The 22,259-nt window shown below is 48.9% G+C and overlaps 1 long non-coding RNA gene across 1 annotated transcript; it reads left to right on the forward strand.

The window, feature by feature from the left end:
• Positions 1 to 15,963: 15,963 nt before the first annotated feature.
• LOC145522592 (uncharacterized) lies at positions 15,964 to 21,937 on the forward strand. Its single transcript, XR_014066044.1, has 2 exons — positions 15,964 to 17,293; positions 19,291 to 21,937. It is a non-coding gene; the product is annotated as an uncharacterized LOC145522592 (long non-coding RNA).
• The last annotated feature ends 322 nt before the right edge of the window (positions 21,938 to 22,259 follow it).

Consider the following 22,259-nt stretch of genomic DNA (forward strand, 5'->3'; position numbering starts at 1 on the left):
CACACACACACAGTCACTCAGTCGTGTCTGACTCTTTTCGAGCCCATGAACTGTAGCCCACCAGGCTCCTCTGTCTATGGGATTTTCCAGGCAAGAATATTGGAGTGGGTTGCCATTCCCTTCTCCGGGAGATCTTTCCGACCCAGGGATCGAACCCAGGTCTCTCACATAGCAGGCGGATTCTTTACTGCCTGAGCCACAAGGTTTATTACAAAAGGACATAACTCAAGAACAGAGAAATGGAGGAGAGGCACAAGGCAAGGTCTGAGGAGGGGTTCAGAGCTCCCACGCCACTGCCCTCCTCAAATCTGCACATGTTCACCAACCTGGAAGATCCAAGAACCCTGTCCTTTTGGGGTTTTTTGGAGGATTTATTATACACACACAATTGGTTAAATCGTTGGTGATTTGTGATGGGTTCAACCTCCCTGGTGGTGGGGCTGAAAATTTCCTTCTCTGATGTGTGTGGTTGGTTCTCCTAGCAACCAGCCTCCATCCTTAGGTAGTTTCCAAAAATCACATTATTAACATAACAAAAGACACCTTTATGCTCTCTTCACAGGAAATTCCAAGGCGTTTAGGGTCTCTGTGCCAGGAATGGGGACTAAGACCAAATATATATTTCTTATTAAAAATCATAATATCACACTTGGCCAGACCTCAATTCTGCCTAACCAGCCCTTTGGGCAATCATGCCCATCTCTGCCCTGGATGTAGAATGTTCTCCAACTTCTCTGGCGTGGAAGACCCTGGCACATGCGCCCCTGTTAATAAACGGAGGGTCGTGGCGCGCTGTGTCTTGTGCGTTGATACCACTCCCAGTGCAAACCCCTTTCAGTCTGTGAGATTCAAGAGATGCAAAAGATGTTCCCCAGACCCAGAGTGGTCAATCAGCGTTTCTTAGCCCACTGGCTATTGTGGCTGCATCAGAAATGGATATGTGACCCCAATCAAATCCACGTGAGCCCATCCAGGAATTACAGCCTTCTCAGAGGAAGGCAGAAATGAGAAATGGAGAAAGTGAGATTGAGATCTGAGGATAGCATTTGAGCCTCTGGATCCTGTCATTCCTGAAGCTGAAATCTCTGGGCTTCTCAACACATGCATAAGCCACCTACACTCAGAAAGACTCCTGTCCAATAGAGATACGAAATGTGTGTGCAGCTCCCTGGTCTTTGGAGAGACTGACACCTGAACGGACATTATGAATCCATCTGGGTGCTCTGTCCTCCCCCAGCTTAGCACAAGCACGGACAGCCTGGACCAATGGGTCTAAGATGTGATGACCTCCCATGAGCTCAAGCATTGCCATGCGTGTGGTTTAATCGTTTGATTGGCCCCCTCGTTGGGCACCAACGGTGAACTTGGGAGGATCTGACCCCTTCCTACCGGTCCGTGTTCATGCTTCTCAGGGTGTCCTTCCTCCTGGGTGTTCTCCAAGGGGTGCTGAGCAGGCCCACCAGCCAGCTCCTTCCCGCGGCCCTTCCCCCAGCACTGGCTCTGGGAGCGATTCCAGCCTCGGTGACTTTCTTCTCCGCGTCCGAGCTGCTGCACGCAGAGCCAAGTCAGAGCTTGCGGCTCTGAAGACACTGGGAGGGGCCGGGCCGCCCGCTTTCTCATTTTTCGTCAGGGTGTGCCTGGCCTCAGACCCGGGAGAGACAATTCGCTTTCAGTGGGGGCTCTGCCAGGAGGAGCGCCGGGGCTGGAGCGGGAGCCGGGTCCCAGGGGTCAGCCCCCCGCCCCATGTCTGAGACGAGGGAAGGGCAGTCCCAGGACACGGGCTCCGAGCAGGGGAACAGCGCGAACACGACTTTTGACAATGGGGCTTTGATCTGCCTAATGTCACAAGACAGCCGGGGACAGACGCCAGGCCCCGGGTGCCTCCCGGTTCCCACAGGAGATGCCCTGCGCAGGTATTCACACGGGGAAATTCTTGGCAGGCCCGGCCCCTGGGTCCGTGCCCGTCACAGACACAGCGCGGCAATTAGGTTTTGGAAGATGGTGGGTGAGGCCTCAGCCCGCGGCCCGAAGGTGGCGTCGGAGGGAGGGGGCAAGGCCAGCCGCAGCAGGAGCGGATGCCCGCCTGGTGTGGACAAGGGTGAGTGCGAGGAATGCCTGTGGTCAGGGCAGCCGGCCGGCCGCGGAGACTGGGCTGGCACCCTCGACAATACACATTCTGTCCCCAGCTGGCGGTGACCTTCGCCAAAACCCTCGATGAATGCGCCACGCCGCTCCCAGGCACGTCCAAGCCGCCAGCGCTGGAAACACTTGAAGAGGCTCCGCCATGGGGAGCGTTCACAGGACATGTTGTAACTCGGGTGCCCACAAGGGCTGCCCTGGGGCTCGGGCCAGGCCGGTGGGGCTGCCAGGGGCCGGTCCTCCGGGCTGTCAGGATGCATTATCTCCACCTGTGCTCAGGAACAATGGCCTCACCTGTAACTCGCTCCCATCCCGGGGTGGATGAAAGGCCCGCGCCTCCTGCCAGCGGCTCTGGTTTCCCGCCCGCTCCCCTGGGAAGGAAGCGGCAAGAAGTGCCCGGAGCCTGGAGAGATAGCGGCTGGAGGGAGGAGACCGCCCGAGTGCTTCCTGCTCTGGCCTCCAGACCACTGCGAGCGTGGGCAGCTGACTTCAGGCCCGCTGCGGACGAAATCTCCATCAGCCTCTGTGTCCTCTGTCTTGGCCTCTGACAGCGGTGGCATCAGCCCGGTGATGGCATAGACATGGCTTCATATTAACAAGCACCGAGATGCGTTTGCTGGATGCCATGCTGTGCGTCACAGAGCACTCATTTAATCCACAGGAGCAGCTGCCACCAGCACTGCCTGCTTCACATCTGGGGAAACTGAAGCCCCAGCGGGTAACAAACTGCCTTGGCTATGAACCTGGGCTTCTGGTATCCCTGTCCACACAGGTCCCCTTGGTGACACCTGAAGGGATTCCCGGAACACACTTCCGTGTTCATGCCCTTCCCACCGCCCCCCCACCCCCTGGGGCAGGGACCCTCGCTCCTGGCCCAGGTGACTGTCAAATCAGTAAGAAAGCAACTGGGTGAAACAGGCACCATTTCTTGAGCTTCTCCCCAGGCTGGGGACGTCCCAAAGTCTTCCACACAGGACCTCAGCTTCCTCTCCGAACATCCCAACGTGGGGAGGCAGGACCACCATCCCCATTCTACAGGTGAGGAAACTGAGGGTGAGCGTGATTAGGTAGCTGACTGAGGCCCACCCAGCTCATCAGCGGTGGTGATGGATTTCCACGTCTACTCTGGATGAAGGGAGACCAGGGAAGGGGCATATCAAAGATGGGAGAAAGGACGCTGGCTCACTCGCAGGCATTGTCTCCAGCGTGTGCTCCATCCCGGTAAAATCACCTCCCCGTCCCCACCTGCGATGACCCACAGCAGCCATTGCCTCTGGGACCCCCACTTCTAGGGCATCAAGGCCTGCACTGCACTCTCCATTCCCTGGGTCTGAACAGTTTGGGGGTTTCGAGGACCCCACTCGGAAATCGTAACAGCAAGTGGCATTTTCTGGTCTCAGGGGAGTGTTTGCCGAGGTGCAGAATGGGTAAACCAGGACCCACAGAAGAGGAGAAATGGCAAGCATCTTGCCAGAACCCCCAACCCTGCTCAAAGCTGTCGTGTGCAGACAGACATGACCCTGCGCGTCCCCGGCGGTAAAATATTTAGATACCAGAGAGCAAGTTCACATGTCAACAACAGACCCTTTGTCCCGGCGGAGGAGGCAAGGATGGACGGGAATCTGGATTTTTGAGCGCATCTCCTGATTCTGTGGATGGCCGAGACTACCTGCCACTCGCCATCCCCCGCGTCTGGGCGACCCAGTGCAGGCGGGCGTCTGTGTGCCGGGCACTGGGCCAACATGAGAGCCCCGGGAACGGAATAATGAAGAATTAATTTACCCAGCAGGGCCCTTTCAGTGTCTGGGAAGCTCTCGCACCTTCTCTGAGGGGGCAGACGTGTTTCCTTGGGGGGAATGCCGTTACACAATCGGTCTGTCAAGAGGCCGCATTAAGAATCCAGGCGAGGTTGCTTCAGCTGCAGCCGGCTCCTTTGATTCACACACTCCCCACGGGCAGCCCCAGACCCCTGGCTCCCTGCTGCCCCGAGAAGGTACAAACCACCCGGGAGGGACCCCACACGGGACCCAGAGAAAACACGATGGGAACGCACCCCGCCCCCCAGGCAGAGGGCTCCTACCCTGAGTCCCGTGGAGCCCCTAGATGTCTGTTTGGCAGATCTAACACCCATTGTGCAGACGGGCACACTGAGGAACACGGCCCCAGGGCCAGCAAGGAGCAGAGCAGAGATGTCCAAGCCCACAGGACACTTGCAGCGCAGCTCACAGAACAGAGGGGGACATGGCTGGGGCTGGAGGGGCAGCTGATGCGCTGAGACCAGCAAACAAGAGAATAAAGGATTGACCAGCTGCTGGAGAGAGTGTGGAGAAAAGGGAACTTTCCTGCACTGCTGGTGGGAATGTAAATTTATACAGCCACTATGGAGAGCAGTATGGAGATTCCTTTAAAAAAAAAACAAACTAGGAATAATACTACCATATGACCCAACAATCTCACTACTGGGCTTATGCCTTGAGGAGACCATAACTGAAAAACACAGATGTACCCCACTCTTCACGGTAGCACTATTTACAGTAGCTAAGGCATGAAAGCAACCTAGCTGTCCCTCAAGAGATGAATGAATAAAGAAGGTGTGGTACATACATACAGTGGAATATCACTCAGCCATAAAAAGGAACGCATATGAGTCAGTTCCAATGAAGTACATGAACCTAGAGCCTATTATACAGAGTGAAGTAGGTCAGAAAGAGAAAAACAAATATCATACAGTAATGCATATATATGGAATCTAGAAAGATGATACTGATGAAGCCATTTGCAGGGCAATGGAGATGCAGACATAGAGACCCGTGGACACGGTGGGGGAAGGAGAGAGTGGGACAAATTGAGTCGGGAGCATGGAAACCCATACACCGCCAATGTAAAGTAGGTAAGCAGTGGGAACTTGCTGTGTGATGCAGGGTGTTCGACCCGGGGCTCTGCGACAACCTGGAGGAGAGGGACGGGGTGGGAGGTGGGAGGGAGGTTCAAGAGTGAGGGGACATATGTACCCCTATGGCCGATTCATGCTGATGTATGGCAGAAATCAACACAAGATTGTAAGGCAATTATCCTCCAATTAAAAATAAATACATTTTTTAAAAAATGCGTTAGTGTTAGTCAGTCAGTCATGTCCGACTCTTTGAGACGCTATGGACTGAAAAAGAGCAACCAGCTGCATCAAAATATAAAGGGAAGGAAAGGGAACCTGCTGGGCTCTTCATAGGCTGAAGGAAGGAGCTTCCAAGCCCAGCAGGCTGGGGACACTTTGAAGATCCCCAGGATTCAAACCAGCTCCCCTGTTGAATCACCAGAGGCTCTGTGAGAGGATTCCCACAGGAGAAGAAGGAGGAGATAGAGGGTGAGATGGTTGGATGCCATCACCGACTCAATGGACATGAGTTAGAGCAAGCTCCGGGAGATGGTGAAGGACAGGGAAGCCTGGCATGCTGCAGTCCACAGGGTTGCAAAGAGTCAGACACGACTGAGCGACTGAACAACAGCAATATTATTTGATGATAAAAAAAAATGAGTAAGACTTTTTGAATAGTCAACATTATAAAGACAGGAGGTGGAATGGTGGATGCGAGGGGCTGGTGGAGGAGGGGATAGGGAGTTAATAATTCTTGGGGACAATTCCCAGTTCACAAGATGAAAACAGTTATGGGACGGCTGATGGCGAGGGCTGCACAAGATATTTCCTGTATCTAAAACCGTTGAAATACATACTGGAAAAGGCTAAGATGGTAAGTTTTGTGTTACGTGTATTCTAACAAAGTGAAAAAAGGGGGGAAGAAAAATGCCTCTCTACATATAAAATAATCTTCAGAAGGATGTTCTTTCAAGAAAGTGTTAACACCTGTTGCCTCCAAGGAAGGGAAGCAGGTAGCTGGAGGATGGGCGTAAGAGGAGGACTTGGGTTCCTTTTGAATTTGGAACCATATGAATGGAAGGCAGTAAAAAACTTTCTTCATTTTTAAGAGCAAAAGAAGAAGAAAAAATGAGCTATCAAGCCACAAAAGACATAGAAGAAGCATAAGAATGAGAAGTGAGAGAAGCCAGTCTGAAAAGGCTATACTGTCTGATTCAGCTACATGACATCCTAGAGAAAGGTGAAACTATGGAGACAGTAGAGAGATTAGGGGGAGGAGGGACAAAGAGGAGGAGCACAGAGGGTTTTCAGGGCAGTGACGTAGGAGGAGGGTATGTGCATGTAATATATACACATTATATGCTGCTGCTGCTGAGTCGTGTAAGTCATATACTCTATTATATGTGATGATATTATATAATATACTATATAGTCGTATATTATATTATATATGTAATATATTTATAATATAATAAATATAATTATACCTTATATCATATTATATAGTATATATAATATCTTATATAATATACAATATGTAATATATCATAATATATAGTTATAATAATTATAATAATATATACTATTATAATATATAATATATATCATATATAACATGATACATATAATATATAATATATGATATATATTATATAATATATAATATATATAGATAATTCTATATAATCATATATATATTATATACAATATATAATAATAATGTATATAATATAAATATGTATTATGTGCATTATATGTATTATATATAATATGTAATATATTATATAATATGCAATAAATTACATAATGTATATTATATATTATATAATATATAATTATATATTATATAATATGTAATAAATACATAAATAATAAATACATACATAATATAATATGTAATAAATTACATAATATATATTATTATATATTATATATTATATTATATGTAATATATATTATGTATATTAATATATAATATATAGTATATTAATATATATTTTATATATTATATATAATATATATTATATATAATATATAATATGTAATAAATACATAAATAATATAATTTGTAATAAATTGCATAATATATATTATATATTGTTATATAATGTATATTAATGATATTATATTTTATATAATATTGTAAAATATATATATTCTATATATTAAGTTATGCATTAAATATATATGTATTTTATTGTTCAGTCACCCAGTCATGTCAGACTCTTTGCAACCCCATGGATTGCAGAAGGCCAGGCCTCCCTGCCCCTCACCATCTCCTGGACTTTGCCCAAGTTCATGTTCATTGCATCAGTGATGCTGCCCAGCTATCTCATCCTCTGACACCCTCTTCTCCTTCTACCCTCAATCTTTCCCAGCATCAGGGACTTTTCCAATGAGTCATCTGTTTGCATCCTATGGCCAAAATACTGGAGCTTCAACTTCAGCATCAGTGACTATTCAGGGTTGATCTCCGTTAAGATTGGCTGGCTGGATCTCCTTGCAGTCCAAGGGACTCTCAGGAGTCTTCTCCAGCACCACAGTTCAAAGGCATCAACTCTTTGGTGTCATGCCTTCTTTACAGTCCATCTCTCACAACTGTATGTGACCACTGGGAAGACCATAGCCTTGACTCTATGGACCTTTGTCAGCAGAGTACTGTCTCTGCTTTTCAACACACTGTCCAGGTTTGTCATCGCTTTCCTGCCAAGAAGCAGCTGTCTTCTGATTTCATGGCTGCAGTCACCATCCGCAGTGATTTTGGAGCCCCAAAAGAGGAACTCTGTCACTACTTCTACCATTTCCCCTTCTATTTGCCATGCAGTAAAGGGGCCAGATGCCATGATCTTAGTTTTTTTTAATGTTTAATGTTAAGCCAGCCCTTTCACTCTCCTTCATCCTCATCAAGAGGCTCCTCTTCCCTTTCTGCCATTAAAGTGGTATCATCCACATATATGAGGTTGTTGATGTTGCTCCCGCCTATCTTGATTCCAACTTGTAGCTCATCCAGCCCTGCATTTCTCATAAATTCATATATACATATATGAATTCAGAATATTCCTCAGCCATAAGAAAGAATGAAATAATGCCTTTGGCAGCAACATGGATGGACCTAGAGATTATCATACTAGGTGAAGTAAGTCAGAGAAACACAAATATCACATGATATCAGTTATATGTGGAATCTTAAAAATGATACAAATGGACTTATTTACAAAGCAGAAATAGACTCACAGGCACAGAAAACAAATTTAGGGTTACCAAAGGGGAGGAAGGGGGTAGGAGGGGTAAATTAGGAGTTTGGGACTAATTGCTATATATAAAATATATAACCAACAAGGACCTACTGTGTAGCACAGGGAAATGTATTCAATATCTTATAAGAACCTATATAGTGGAAAAGATTCTGGGAAAAGAATATATATAAACAACTGAATCACTTTACAGTACACCTGAAACTAACATGACATTGTAAATCAACTATATGTTAATTTTTAAAAGTTGCTTGTTTTGAAAAAAGATATTTAAATAATAAAAAACAAAACAAAACCTCCTGAGGCCCACTTCAGAACTGAGTACCACTTGGGCAGGGCCCACCCCAGGCTGAGTTTTGACACAAAGCTGTCTCCTGAGACCCTATTGAAGAAGGGCTGGAACAGCAGGCCAGGGTTCCGGGCTGACACCATCACTGCTGCAGTCACAGCACACAGCAAGAGCCTCGTACACAGTAGGTGCTCAATAAATATTTGTTAAATTAATGAATGTCTGAAAAAAGAAAATTAAAGTGTTAGCCATTCAGTTGTGTCTGACTCTTTGTGACCCCAGGGGCTTGCCCGATGGCTCAAATAGTAAAGAATCTGTCTGCACTACAGGATAGTGAAGTGAAGTCACTCAGTCGTGTCCAACTGTTTGTGACCCCATGGACTGTAGCCTACCACACTCCTCCGTCCATGGGGTTTTCCAGGCAAGAGTACTGGAGTGGGTTGCCATTTATCTGAGCTCAATCCCTGGGTCCGGAAGATCCCCTGGAGAAGGGAATGACAACCCACTCCAGTATTCTTGCCTGGAGAATTCGACCGACAGAGGAGCCTGGTGGGCTACTTTCCATGGGGTGGCAAAGAATTGAACGTGACTGAGCAACTAACACACACAGTATTTAGGGCTTTTCTGGTGGCTCAGTCGGTCAAGAGTCTGCCCGCAATGAGAGAGACCCACGTCTGATCCCTGGCTCGGGAGGTAGGAACAGCAACCCACTCCAGTATTCTTGCCTGGAGAAGTCCATGGACAAAGGAGCCTGGTGGGCTACAGTCCATGGGGTCACGAAGAGTCGGACACGACTGAGTGACTAACACTTTCACTTTCTATAACAACAACAACCCATCATCCAGACCAACCCTGACTCGGTGTGGAGGGCACTATAAAAGGGAGTGGAATCCCGGAGGTAAGACATAAGCACACGCATGTAGACTGGCTCCCACACTCGGGAACCCATCCCGAGAGGCTGAGGAAGAGGTCTGTCTCTTGGTCTGGAATGTCCTTCTCCACCCCCCTCCACCTGAATTCCTTGTGCTCCTCAGGACCCAGAGTCAAGGTCTCCTTCCCTACGAAGTCTTCCTTGGTCTGCTTCCAGCTAAGTTAATCCTCCTGGGGTGCTCACTGCACTGGCTTCAACCAGAACATGGATCCTGATACGCTGCAACTGTTTCTCCCCAGTCTTTCTTCCGTCTCAGACGGTAAAGAATCTGCCTGCAATGCAGGAGACCCGAGTTCAGTCCCTAGGTAGAGAAGATCCCCTAGAGAAGGGAATGGCAACCCACTCCAGGATTCTTGCCTGGAGAATTCCATGGTCAGAGGAGCCTGGTGGGCTATAGACCATGGTGTCACAAAGAGTCAGACACGACTGAGCGACTAACAGTTTCACTTTGATCTTTCTTCAGAATGGAGCCGAGAAACAACTCAGGGGAAGGACCATGTCTGATTCCCCTGTGTCCTCAGCAGCCAAAGCCGGTCCCAGAATAACGTGTGGTTCATTGAGCATTGATCAGATAGATGGGTAGATGGGTGGATGGATGGGTCAATGGATGAATGTATGTATGGATGGATGGGTGGGTGGATGTATGGATGAACCAAATGGATTGATGGATTGATGGAGGGGTGACTGAATGGATGGATGGATAGGTGGATGAGTGTCTGTATGTATGGATGCACAGATGCGTAGATGGATGGATAGATGGGTGGATAGATGGATGAATCAAAGGCATCAGTGGACTGAAGGATGGGTGAATTAGTGGACAGATGGGTGGATGAGTGGCTGGATGGGTGGATGAATGGACGGCCGTGTGAGTGAACGGGTGAATATATGGATACCTGGATGGTCCACGAATGGATATATGATGGATAAATGGCTAGTTTTTCCTGTATTTCTTCTACAGAGCAACTGCTTGGGACTCCTTGAAAGCCCAAGCCAAGAGAGACCATAAAGTCCATCTACAGACATATCCCCAAAGTCAGCAAGGCTGAAGAGCTGTACTGAACAGGTCTGGATCGAGCGCTGCTGAGGCGAGTTCCTTACTCTTGGTGCGATCTGCCTCCCAGGAGTGAAGCCTCTCCTTCTCAGGAGGTTCACATGGGAACCCACCCACAGAGGTGCACACACAAGCCCCAGACAGCCAGGCATCTGCAGTCATGAGCAGCCTACACAGCACTGGCTCAGTGAGGTGGGCCGGCTTTCACTGGGGGTAGCAACCCCACACAAAGCCAGCTTCCTCTGGCATCTAGTCCTGGGCCGGGCAAAGGTGGGGCCTGGAGATCCCAGGGGAAGGGGCAGAGGGGGGAGGGTATGCTGGATCCCTGCTCACCTACTCATCTGTTCACCTGCTCCTGCCATCTGTTCCGACCCAGATCTCAGAGCCCGGCCCCCACCCCGTTTGCCTCCCTCACGTCCTCTTTCACCAGAGGCCCCCATGGGGACCCAGGATGCCCACAAACACTGGGATCGGGGAATTGAACATCAGTGGCAGCTTTTGTTCCTTTTAGGAGAATGGGAGAGACTCTTCTAAGTGGGCCTCCTTGTGGAAAGAGCAATCATACAAAGCCTGGAACCCCACCCGGGGCCTGAGTAAGAAGAGGAGGAAAGCTCGTCTCTGAGCAAAAGAAAAGGCGGCAGCTAGGTGGGTCCAGACTTCTGGGGCCTGAAGTTCATGCAATCTGGAGGCCCATTTAAGAAAAAGCACCCACGTTACAAAGACAAATTAAGTACAAAATAGTCAACTTAATGAAAAAGAAATCACAACAAGTGACACATTTTAAACGTCACTAGATGCAGAAAAATAGCACATGGTGGCATGATTAACTAACTGCCTGACCTTCCCTATCACACCGTTTTCCTCCACGTTTTCAGGGTTTCATTCTTCTCGGCTTCTCTTTGTATGATGGTGATTTTGTAATACGATTCAAAGCTGAAAGATCCAACCTTAGCACATTTGACTGAGATTTGTTTATTTTTAAGGCCAAATCGGGCTTCCCAGGTGGTACTAGTGGTAACAAATCTGCCTGCCAGTTCAGGAGACATAAGCGACCTGGGTTCGATCCTTTGGGTCGGGAAGATCCTCTGGAGTAGGAAATGGCAACCCACTCCAGTATTCTTGACTGGAAAATTCTGTGGACAGAGGAGCCTGGCAGGCTACAGTCCATGGGGCTGCAAAGAGTTGGACATGACTGAGCAACTGAGCACCAAGGCCAAATTGGAAAAGTCCTTTGCAGTTTCTTGGAGGGGAGGGGGTGGTATCTGACTGCAGGGCCTCTAGCCCTTTGGCATCACTCACGCCCCCAGCAACCAAAGGGGAGAAGCCAGCAGGTCAGGTAGGTCCTTGCCACCTCTGGTCCCAGAAGGAACAGGAGGCCTTGAGTTCCGATCACTGGGTCCCTGAGCAGTAATCTCCAGGAGGTCCACCTGGGGCAAGTTGTCCTGGAAGCCAGCCCCCAACCCAGAAACAAGACCCAGGGTTGGGAGTGACTTGTAGGCTGGGGCGGAGAAGCCCTTGGGAGGGACCCTGGTGAGGAAAGGGTAAGTGCTTAAACTTCAGTATTTTCACTGACAGTGTGGTGAGGGAGTCAGACCAACTCCTCACAGCAAGGAAGCAGCCTGCCTGTGCTCTTGGAGGGGGACAGAGAGGAGACAGAGCAAAAGGCATCGGATGAGGGTTGTGGCCTTCCCACAGGCACTGCGACTTGGAGAACTCTCAATTATCGCCCCAATCCAAGCTTCTAAAACCTGCAATTCCAGACACCTCCACCTAGAGGCGCTCAGTCCTATGGTTGGAGACCTAGGTATTGCATTGCAAGTCTCTCCTGGGACTCTGAGGGAACTCACGACTGGAGAAAGAACTCACAGCCCCCAACTCCCAAAGCCTTCACTGAGGACAAGGGAGGGGATTTTCACCAAGCGGGAGAACCAGTAAAAGTCTCAGTTTCATGGGCTTGGGAGAAACTGCCCAGCCTTACACCCTCTACATCAGCCCCTTCCACCCCCACCATACACACTGACCTCACAAACTATGGGTAGAGGTCAGATGCCTGGGCTGGACCCAGATGCAACCCTACTCCCCAAAGAAAGGATGAAAAAAACTTTGCAGTTTCTTGGGGGTCGGGGGTGGTATCTGGCTCGGGAACTCTATCCTCTTGGCATCACTCACATCCCCAGCGACCACAGGGGAGAAGCCAGCCCCAAAGAAACCCTACCCCCAAAGGGAGCATGAGAACCAGGAATGGAGAGACCACCAGGAAGGGGAGCAAAGCTGGTCTCATCTTTGCTTGACCATTTGCTCACCTGGTGCTTCCAGAGATTTCCCCACTCCTCCTGTGCCTCGGTCTCTTCATCTGTAAATAAAACAACATCCCTGAGTCCTGTCCTGTCCCATCCAGACCCAAGGAGCTAGGACAGAGGTGATCTCAGCAGGAGGACAGCCATGGACATGCCATGCTGGACTCAGGCTATACCTTGTCTGGAATTCCAGGCTCCTGGTACAGCCTCATCCTCATCCAGTAACTCTGCCCCGACCCTTTGGTCTGTTTACGCTGTGCCTCTTGCTGGGTCTGGACATGTCATGGGCTAGCCTGCTTCCAAATATAGGTTCATTGCTTCCTGTGCAAGCTCTTAGCCTCACCCCATCCCCACCTGGCCTTGGACACACAGGCTCCCTCCTCTAAGAGGCTGAGAAGCTAGTCTTTACAGCTATGCCTGAAGTCTCCCCCAGCCTCAGTTTCCCTCGCTGAGACGTAGGGTAATGAGATCCTGATGGGTTGGCCCCAGGCAAGCCAAAGAGATTGTGCAAAAGAACCGGGCTCACATCATCCCACAGATAAGAGGGGCAAGATGTTCACAAGCTCTTTATCCCTTTGGAACAATAGATACAAGCTGCCAACTCATCCTGGGCAAACCTGCCTCCCATGGGAGCACATGGGAGGTGCTCGCTCATCAGCGTTCATCAGACCTGCCTCTGAATCCCTTCTCTGACCCCGGAGCCTTGGCTGTCCCATTGTCACTCAACAATTGATGCTGTGTTGGAGTCCAGCGGACACACTCCTCGTGTGTGAGCCTCAGGTGTTAACCCTCACATGTCTCCACCATTTAACTCCTGGTCACCAGGACCGAGCTTGAGTCTGGCTACCCGCTGCCTCCCATGGATCCTTGCAGAGGTTCCCCATGCTGGTCACAAGGTTGCAGATTTAAATGCCCTTCGAGGTTTGGAAAACCCAACGGAGGCCTCAGTCCCCTCCTAATTTATCCAAACAGATGAGGAGTGTCACTTGCAGACATGTGGATGGTTTCCAGGGCTAATCTGAGACCACAGAGGGTGGGTGGAAGGGGTGGGCGGGAACAGATCAAGTGACCCGGGAGAGGAGACCCTCCCCATCCACCACCTCCTGACTGTGGCATGGGGGCAGGGGTCCAGATGGGGCCCAAGCAACACCACACCCTGGCAGACCACTGCCTTTGATATTCAATCCCCCAGCTCAGGCAAGCTCAGTTTCCCTTTTTGTCCCATCTCAGCCATACACCAAACAGAAGGCTGTGAGGTTTTCTTTTTAAACAGATTCCTAAATCTCTCAATTATATTCATTCTCCCAGCATTGAAGATGCGGGCAGAGGTTTACAAGACCTCTTCTTTTTCTTCTTAAACAATAGGTACAAGCTGCCAACTAATTCTAGGGCAAACCTACCTCCTATAGTTTCTGGAAAATTCACCTCAGTGTCGAAAGGGACAATGTATCCTCTGATGTGGGGGGTTAAGTGGGGGGTTCCTGATCAGTCCAATGTGCATGTGAAACAGCTTTTATCAATCCACTTATTTGTGCAAAGAAGGAGGAGCTCCTTGTAGGAAGCCGGAGTCTCTTTCTTAGCCCTCAGTGTCAGTTCAAGGTCACCCCCACTCCCACCCCATCACTGCAGCTGCAGTGTGGACAGGAGAGCTGGAAAATCTGGTGGGAGGGGCTCTAGCACTTCACACCCCTTTCTGGAGTCTCAGCACCCATATCTGTGAAATGGAATCATTCTCCCTGCTGACTAGGGAGGACTGATTTAAGATGAGGAATGAGAGTGAGACGCATTCTGGGGCTCTGAAAAAATGTGACATAGGACATGTGGTAGCAATTTTGAGTCAGAGGAAAGTATTTAGTCACACTCAGAATTCTGTTTGTAAACTGTCAGGCTGGATGAAAGATCAAGACCTAATTCCAGGCTATATACAGAAACCACACTAGAGTTAAATACACAAATAGGTTTAAAGTAAAGAGATGGAAAAAAGATACAAAGAGTGAAATTTCACAGTGCTAAAAAAGAAGTCACTTAACCGAGATGTGGCCATGCTAAATGTGCGCGCTAAGTAACAGAAGATCAAACTACACCAAGCAAAAATGGACAGAACTGGGCAGAAAAATGGATACATCAACAATGATAGTTGAAGATGTCAACACTCCTCTCTCATTAATTGGTGGATCAAGTAGACAGACAATCAAGAGTATACAGGTGACTTACACCATACTATCAACCAACCTGACCAAATTAAACTTCTAAGGATGAAAAACAAATATCTAAAATAAGGTATTTGCTGGATGGAATGAACAACTAATTAGACACTCTAGAAGAAAAGAGTGGGGAACTTAAAGACACAGCAGTGGAAACCATCCAAAGTGAAGTACAAAGGGGGTAAAAAAGATTGAAAAAACAGTCAGTGACTTCAGGACAGTATCCTGTGGCCTATTGTACACATAATTGGAGACCCAAGGGCCAAGCAGAGAGAGTGAAGAATGTGGTAGTCATTCCCCATCGTTCACAACACTCTCCATCCCTTGGGATCCCTGCCCCCAGCATCCTCCTCCCACCCTGAATTGGGCTGATTTGTGCAACCAATCACATACTGTAGGAATGATGCTGTGTGACTTCTGAGGCAAAGTGATAAGAGACTTTGCGCTTTATGATTTATTGTCTTTTAGACCATGAACTCTGGGGGAAATCAGCTGCCGTGTCATGAAAGCACTCAAGCCATATATCTTCCTGATGAAGGCTCCTTCACCACTCACTAAACATATTAAATATCTTTATTTAGTAGTAGTATTACAAAATGTTCCCCTTTATCTCAGCATTACACTTTGTCTTAAAGCCTATGTTATTTCACTGATACAACTACTTCAGCCCTCTTGTATTTACCATTTGCCTGGTTTATCATTTTTCCATCCTTCTATTCTCAGTCTGTGTCTTTATACTAAAGTGTCTCCCAGCCAATGAGGCTCTTGCTAGGGAATGCTGGGAGTAGTCAGAGAGGGTCATGTGACCCAATCCCAGCCAATGAGGCTCTTGCTAGGGAATGCTGGGAGTAGTCAGAGAGGGTCATGTGACCCAATCCCAGCCAATGAGGTTCTTGCTAGGGAATGCTGGGAAAGGATTCTTGCTACCTTGGAACCTTGAGGAGCCTCCTGTGACAAAACAGGAGGGAGCCTGGTGATGTGACCCAGAGATGGGATGAGAATGCAGCCAGGCTCCTGGGGTGGTGGAGCCTGGAACAAGCCACTCCTCCACCCCAGGCTTCCTGTGCCAGCCAGTGCATGTTGGCCACGTCCACTTGGAGTTGGGTTTTGGCCTCTTGCAAGCAAGACTCCGAAGTATCCCAAGGCCAGAGGGCCGGAGGGATTGGTGCCCTGGGCCTGGTGATCCTGGCCCAGCCCATTCAAACCAGGCGAACATGAACACGGGCCCTCCGCACCGCAGAGCAGCCGGGCTGGTCCCCTCCCTCAACCACGACCACGGTGTGATGGGTTTAATTTATTGTAGGAAACCCTTAAAGGCGCAGGAGCTTTGGAGAGCTTGTGACAATAGGCATAAAGCACGCATTTAACCCATCTGAATGGAGGCTAGATTTACTGTCTGGGCCAGACGGGATTTTTGTCCCCAAGTCATCTCGGAGTACATTGGCCACTAAAGATCTCAACAGAAGACGAAGACGGGACAAAGGAAGTAAATTTTAAAAGGAACTTTGTCAAGGAGTTTTAGATGTTCACCAGATAGAAACCGCCGCTGCCCTCACCGAAATGACTGTTGGATTTGCCGAGCGGTTATGGATCAGAGGATGATGCTAATGAAGGAGTTGAAATGCATGTTTGATGGACCCCGGAGAATGGGGCCAATTTCATACAAGCCTGCAGCAAGGTTAAGGAATCAAAGAAGGTGGCCATCAGATTTGCTGCCGGGGACAAGGCTCCATTGTCTGGGCCCCCTTTCTCAGCCGGGAAGCGTGTTTTTAACTACAGTGTTTACCAATGTGTACATCCTAGCCTGGCCGACTGGGCCTGCAGAATTTATGACCAGGAACAAACCTCTTAGAAGGGGAAAAGAAAACAGCTCCTACCAGCTGGGGAAGGGCTGTTTATGAGGGCCCCGCGGAGCTGCATTAAGCGGTCTGGGCTTTGCGGGGCTCCGTGGGGGGTGGGCTGCATTTGCAAAGCCAGGGACCTAGCCTTGCAGATGGAAGGGGTCTTGCCTTTCGTGAACAATCACAGGACAGAGGCTCCCTCTGAGGCCTCCTGACGGGCTTCAATATGGCTCGTCTCAGTTTTGTCTCCTTAAGAAAGTCTGAATCTGGGCCCCCTGCAGCTCAGCTCGCCTGCCAGCTCAAGTGCCAGCGTTCACAGGCCGGAGACTTTGAGAAGCTTGTAGACACCCAGCTGGGTTGACGGTGACGCTGTTGATGGAACTGACGTTTGTGAACTGGCTCCCCCAGCCTGAAGGTGAGGGACCGTCTCTAAACGTCCACGGCAGCCACCAACCCCAAGCTGAAGACACTTGACCCAAGGCCCCAATTTGCCCATGTGACCCCCCCCCCAGTCCCGTGTTTTCCTGCACATGCCTGGCCCACACATGGCTTCTCTTCCAGGAGCAGACCCTAGATTGCGCATCCTGGCCTTGGACACACGCCAACTCTCATGGACATGCGCCTCCCACCTGCACTCCCTCATCGGGTGCTCCCAGGTGGCCTCTGTGCTCCATGCCAGCTGGATTCCCCACCCGCTTCTACTCCACTCCTTGTTGCCCGTCCTTGGTCCAAGCTGTTGCCTCTGCCTAGAACAGGGATACTCAAACATGGGCCCCACCAGCAGCGGCAACGTCACTGGGAACTTGTGAGACAAGCACATTCCTGGGCCCACCTCCAGCTACTGAATCAGAACCTCTTGCTGTTGGGTGGGGTATGCCCAGGGATGTGTTTCAAGCTCTCCAGTTGATCCTTGTGAGTGCTGAAGCCTGAGAGCCCCTCCTTGTACCACCTGTGGTCCTCGTCCCTCCACCTCTCTCCCCCTTCCCTCTCTGCATCTCTCTCTCTCAGTTTGAAGCCATTTGTAGCTCAGGTCAGGCCCTGAAGGAGCAGGTGGCCCCATGGAAGTTTCGTGGGAAGAACAGGCAGCAGAAAGAGGGGGGGTCCCTTCACCATCCCACTTAGGTCTGGATGCTCGGGGTCTTCCCAGACTCGGTGAGTGTCAGGAAATGTGGGGAGCTCTGGCTTGCCCTGGAAGGGGCCTGGGAGGCTGTATTAATGTCCTAGGGCAGCTGTGATAAATGACCACAAACGGGTGGCTTACCGCCACAGGAATTCATTCTCTCCCAGCTCTGGAAGCCAGAAGCCCTAAACGAGGGTGTTGGCGGGGCCTCGCTCCCTCTAGAGACTGCTGTAGGCCTCTCTCCCAGATGCTGGAGGCCGCTGGCAGTCCCGGACACTCTTGGCTTGCAGATAGCTTCACTCTAGCCTCTGCCTTCTTCTCCACTTGACCTTCTCCTCACTCTGTGTGGGTGTACGTGTGTGTGTGTGTACGTGTTTGTGTGTGTGTGTGTCAGGCCTCCCTCTCCTTTCTCTTAGGAGGACCCCAGTCATTGGCTCACAGCCCACCCAAACTCACCATGATCTCATCTCAAGATCCTTAACTTGATTACACCTACAAAGATACCATTTCCAAACAAGGTCAGGTTCCCAGATACCAGGAATTGGACATATCTTTTGGGGGGACATGGTACAACCCATCACAGGTGCTTAGAGCAGCCAGTTGAAGGGCATGTGCTCCAGGCAGATGCCTGAGCTCAAAGCTGAGCTCCACACTGCCCAGCTCTGTGACCTCCCCCAAGCTGCTTCACTGCTCCAAGCATCAGTGTCCACATCTGAGGACAGGAAATGACCAAACTGTCTCTCTGCCTTCACGTGGCTCCCTCGATTCCATTCTCTATACATCATGCCAGAGTTATGAGGAAAAGGTGTGCATGCTCAGTAATGTCCAACTCTTTGTGACCCCATGGACTATAGTCTGTCAGGCTCCTCTGTCCATGGGATTCTCCAGGCAAGAATACTGGAGTGGGTTGCCATGCCCTCCTCCAGGGGATCTTCCCAACCCAGGAGTTGAAACTGTGTCTCCTGTGTCTCCTGTACTGCAGGTGGATTCTTTACCTGCTGACCCATCAGAGAAGCCAGAATTTTAAGAAAATGTCATTTCTCTGCTTAAAACTTTGGGCTCCTTACTGTAACCCCCAAAATATCACCCCACTGCACTCCCTCAGCACCACCAAGCCCTCAGCCGCATCTCGTCGTGAGGGCTCTAAGCAATATTCTGGAACACAAAGACTTTCCCTGAGCTCTCCAGAACATTTCTCCCACCCTCCTCCCCATCACCCACCAACCCCACTCATCCTTCACGTGCCCACTCTCTGTCTCCTTCTCTCTCCCCTCCCTCCCTCTCTCTCTAAGGAAAGCCAGTTGCAGTCCTGCAGAAATACCCTGTCTCAGGGACGGAAGCTACAAATGACTCAGTGAGGGCCCAAGGCCTCTTAGCAACCAGTGAGTGAGCTTCAAAGCAGCTCCTCTGGCCCCAGTCGAGCCTTCAGATGAAGTGGCCACAGCCAACCATATGATTGGAGCCTCGCAAGAGACCCTGAGCCAGAACCACCCAGCTAAGCTGCCTCGGGTTCCTGACCCTCAGAAACTGTGAGATAATGCGTGTTTACCACTGTTTGAAGGCACTGTGTTTGGGGATGCTCTGTTACCCAGGAAAGGATAATTCGCACGGTTCCCTTGGACGTACACACAGAGGGCACACCCTGGATTACAGGGTCATTTCAACAAGGCAGCGAAGTTCAACATGACTCAGGGCAACAGCTGACACTTGGGGGCTGCAAACAGAGAAGTTGCCTCTGTTTGGGTCTGCACTTAGCAGATCCTTCCTTTCAGACAAGTCAGAGCAAGAATACAGCATCAATATTTAGAAGGAAGAAACTTCTAAAAGAGCTCTCTTTCTCCACGCCCGCAAGTCCTGGGGAGATCGCTGTTTACAGATCCATGTTGATGGGTGCACATCACCCACCCTGCTTATCTGACTGATCTCACACGTTCCCACTTGACCTGAGTTGTGTTCTGTCTACTTTTCTTGAGTACCATGGGGCTGGTTTAACCAAGCTGGCAACTTCTACAAAAGGACACAGGGGTATTCTTGTACCCTAGTACAGGGTTATCTGTTACCTTCATCCTTCTATTCTCTACTTCTTGGGACACCTGGCCATCCCTCCAACATGGCTCATTTCAATTCTTCTGGTTAAGAGATCAGCCCAGAGACATGATCTGCACAGGTGTGGTCAGGTGTCTCTCCTGGCTCCATCTCCATGGCAGGTGGGGAGGGGCAGAGAACATAAAGGCGGGATGCCCAAGTGAGGTTCCAAGAAAGGTTCCTGTTCTAAGAGGAGGGGTGTTAGAAAGACACCCCACCAAGTATCTGCACTTAGCAGATCCTGCCTTTCAGACAAGTCAGTAGTCAGAGCAAGATTGGAGCATCCATATTTAGAAGGAAGAAACTGAGCTCTCCTTCCCCCTGCCTGCAAGTCCTGGGGAGATTGCTGTTTACAGATCCACCAACGAGGGGTACGCATCACTTGCCCTGCCAATCTGACTGATCGCACATGTTCCCACTTGACCTGAGTTGTGTTCTGCCTACTTTGCTTGAGTACCACAGAGCCTCGGAGATAGCAGCCTCTCACTTACAGAACCTCCTTGTACTTCAGCCGTCTCCCATGTCAGCTGGCCCGTGCACCCATGGCCAGACTGTCTCTGTGTTGAGAGGACTTCGATCGGGAGATCTGGGGCCCCCAGAATGACTGGGGAACCCACATTAAAGCCCAGTTGCTCCTTCCCTGGCCTGACAATCGCCGGAGTGATGGCAGCAGGTGCCACCCTGGCCCCTTTCCCAGCCCCGTGCCACAGCTCATCGGCCCTGAGGACCACTGCGTCGTTCTCCCGATGGGTCTTTCAGGCTCTAGCCTGGCCTTTCCAGCACATCCTCACCTCTGTTCCCGTTGATCCATCATAAGATACTTCAGGAAGCAATTATGAATACATTAGAAACAGATGAAAAGTAGAAATCTTCAGCAAATAAATAGAAGATAAAGAAAAACCAAATTGAAATTTTAGAACAGAATAATTCCATAAATGAAATGAAAAACTCACTGACGGATTCAGCAGCCGAATGGAAGAGACAGAGGAAAGAATCAGTGAACTGGAAGACAGAATAATAGAAATTATTGAGTCTGAGCATCAGAGAGAAAATAGACTCTGAGAAGTGTGAGAAAGAAGAAGTGAGTGAAAATAGACTACGAGAAAGTGAACTCAGGCTTCTGTGGAACTATTTAAAAAAGAAAAAAGAAAACATTCATGTCATCAGAGTCCCAAGGTAAAACGAAAAAATGACAGGATTGAAAAAATACTCTAGAAATAAGGGCTGAAAATTTCCCAAATTTGTAAAGAGACATAAATTTACAGATTCAAGAATCTGAGTCAATCCTAAATAGGATAAATCAAAGAAACCTTCACCAAGACACATGCTAATTAAACCTCTGAAAACTAAAGACAACATAAAATCTTGAAAATGCCGAAGGAAAACCAATAGACCTGAGAGGATAAATAAGCAAATACAGAATTATAGCTGGAGACTGCAACACAGCTCTCCCCACGGTTGATAGAACAGCTCAACAGAAGGTCAACAAGGAATCAGAAGCATCAACAGCACCATCAACACATAGGACCTGATCCGTGTTTACAAAACACTCCACATCATCTTTGAGTCAAAGAGGTAGTCCTAAGGGGAATTTTATTTTTTAAAATACATTGAACTTAATGAAAATGAAAATACAGCTTACAGACTTCCCTGGCGGTGCAGTGGCTAAGACTGCAGCTACACAGCAGGAGGCATGGGTTTGATCCCTGGTCAAGGAACTAAGATCCCACATGCTGTGTGGTACTGCCCAAAAAAATAATAAAAAGGAAAATATAGCTTATAAGCATCGGTGGGACACAGCTAAAGCAGTGCTGAGAAGAAATTTCATAGCATTAAATGCATTACAATAGAAAAGAAGGGAAAAGAAATCAGTAAGTGAAGCTCCCACCTCAAGAACCTAGAGAAAAAAGAGCAAAGTAAATCAAAAGAAAACAAAAGAAATAATAAACATAAGAGAAGAATTTTTTTTTAATTGGAAACCAAAACAACAAAGAAAATCATAGAAAAAAAGAGCTGGTCCTTTGAGAACAATAAAAGGGACAAACCTCCAGCAAAACTGACAAAGAAAAAAGGATACAAATTGCTGATACTAATAGTGAAACAGGGGGTCTACAAATCCTAATGATGACAAGTGGCTAAAATGGAATACTATGAACAACTCTTCACACACAAATCA

The sequence above is a fragment of the Giraffa tippelskirchi genome, chromosome 10 (genome assembly GCF_054371585.1).
Source record: "Giraffa tippelskirchi isolate mGirTip1 chromosome 10, T2T-mGirTip1v1.2.pri, whole genome shotgun sequence".
Taxonomy (NCBI): domain Eukaryota; kingdom Metazoa; phylum Chordata; class Mammalia; order Artiodactyla; family Giraffidae; genus Giraffa; species Giraffa tippelskirchi.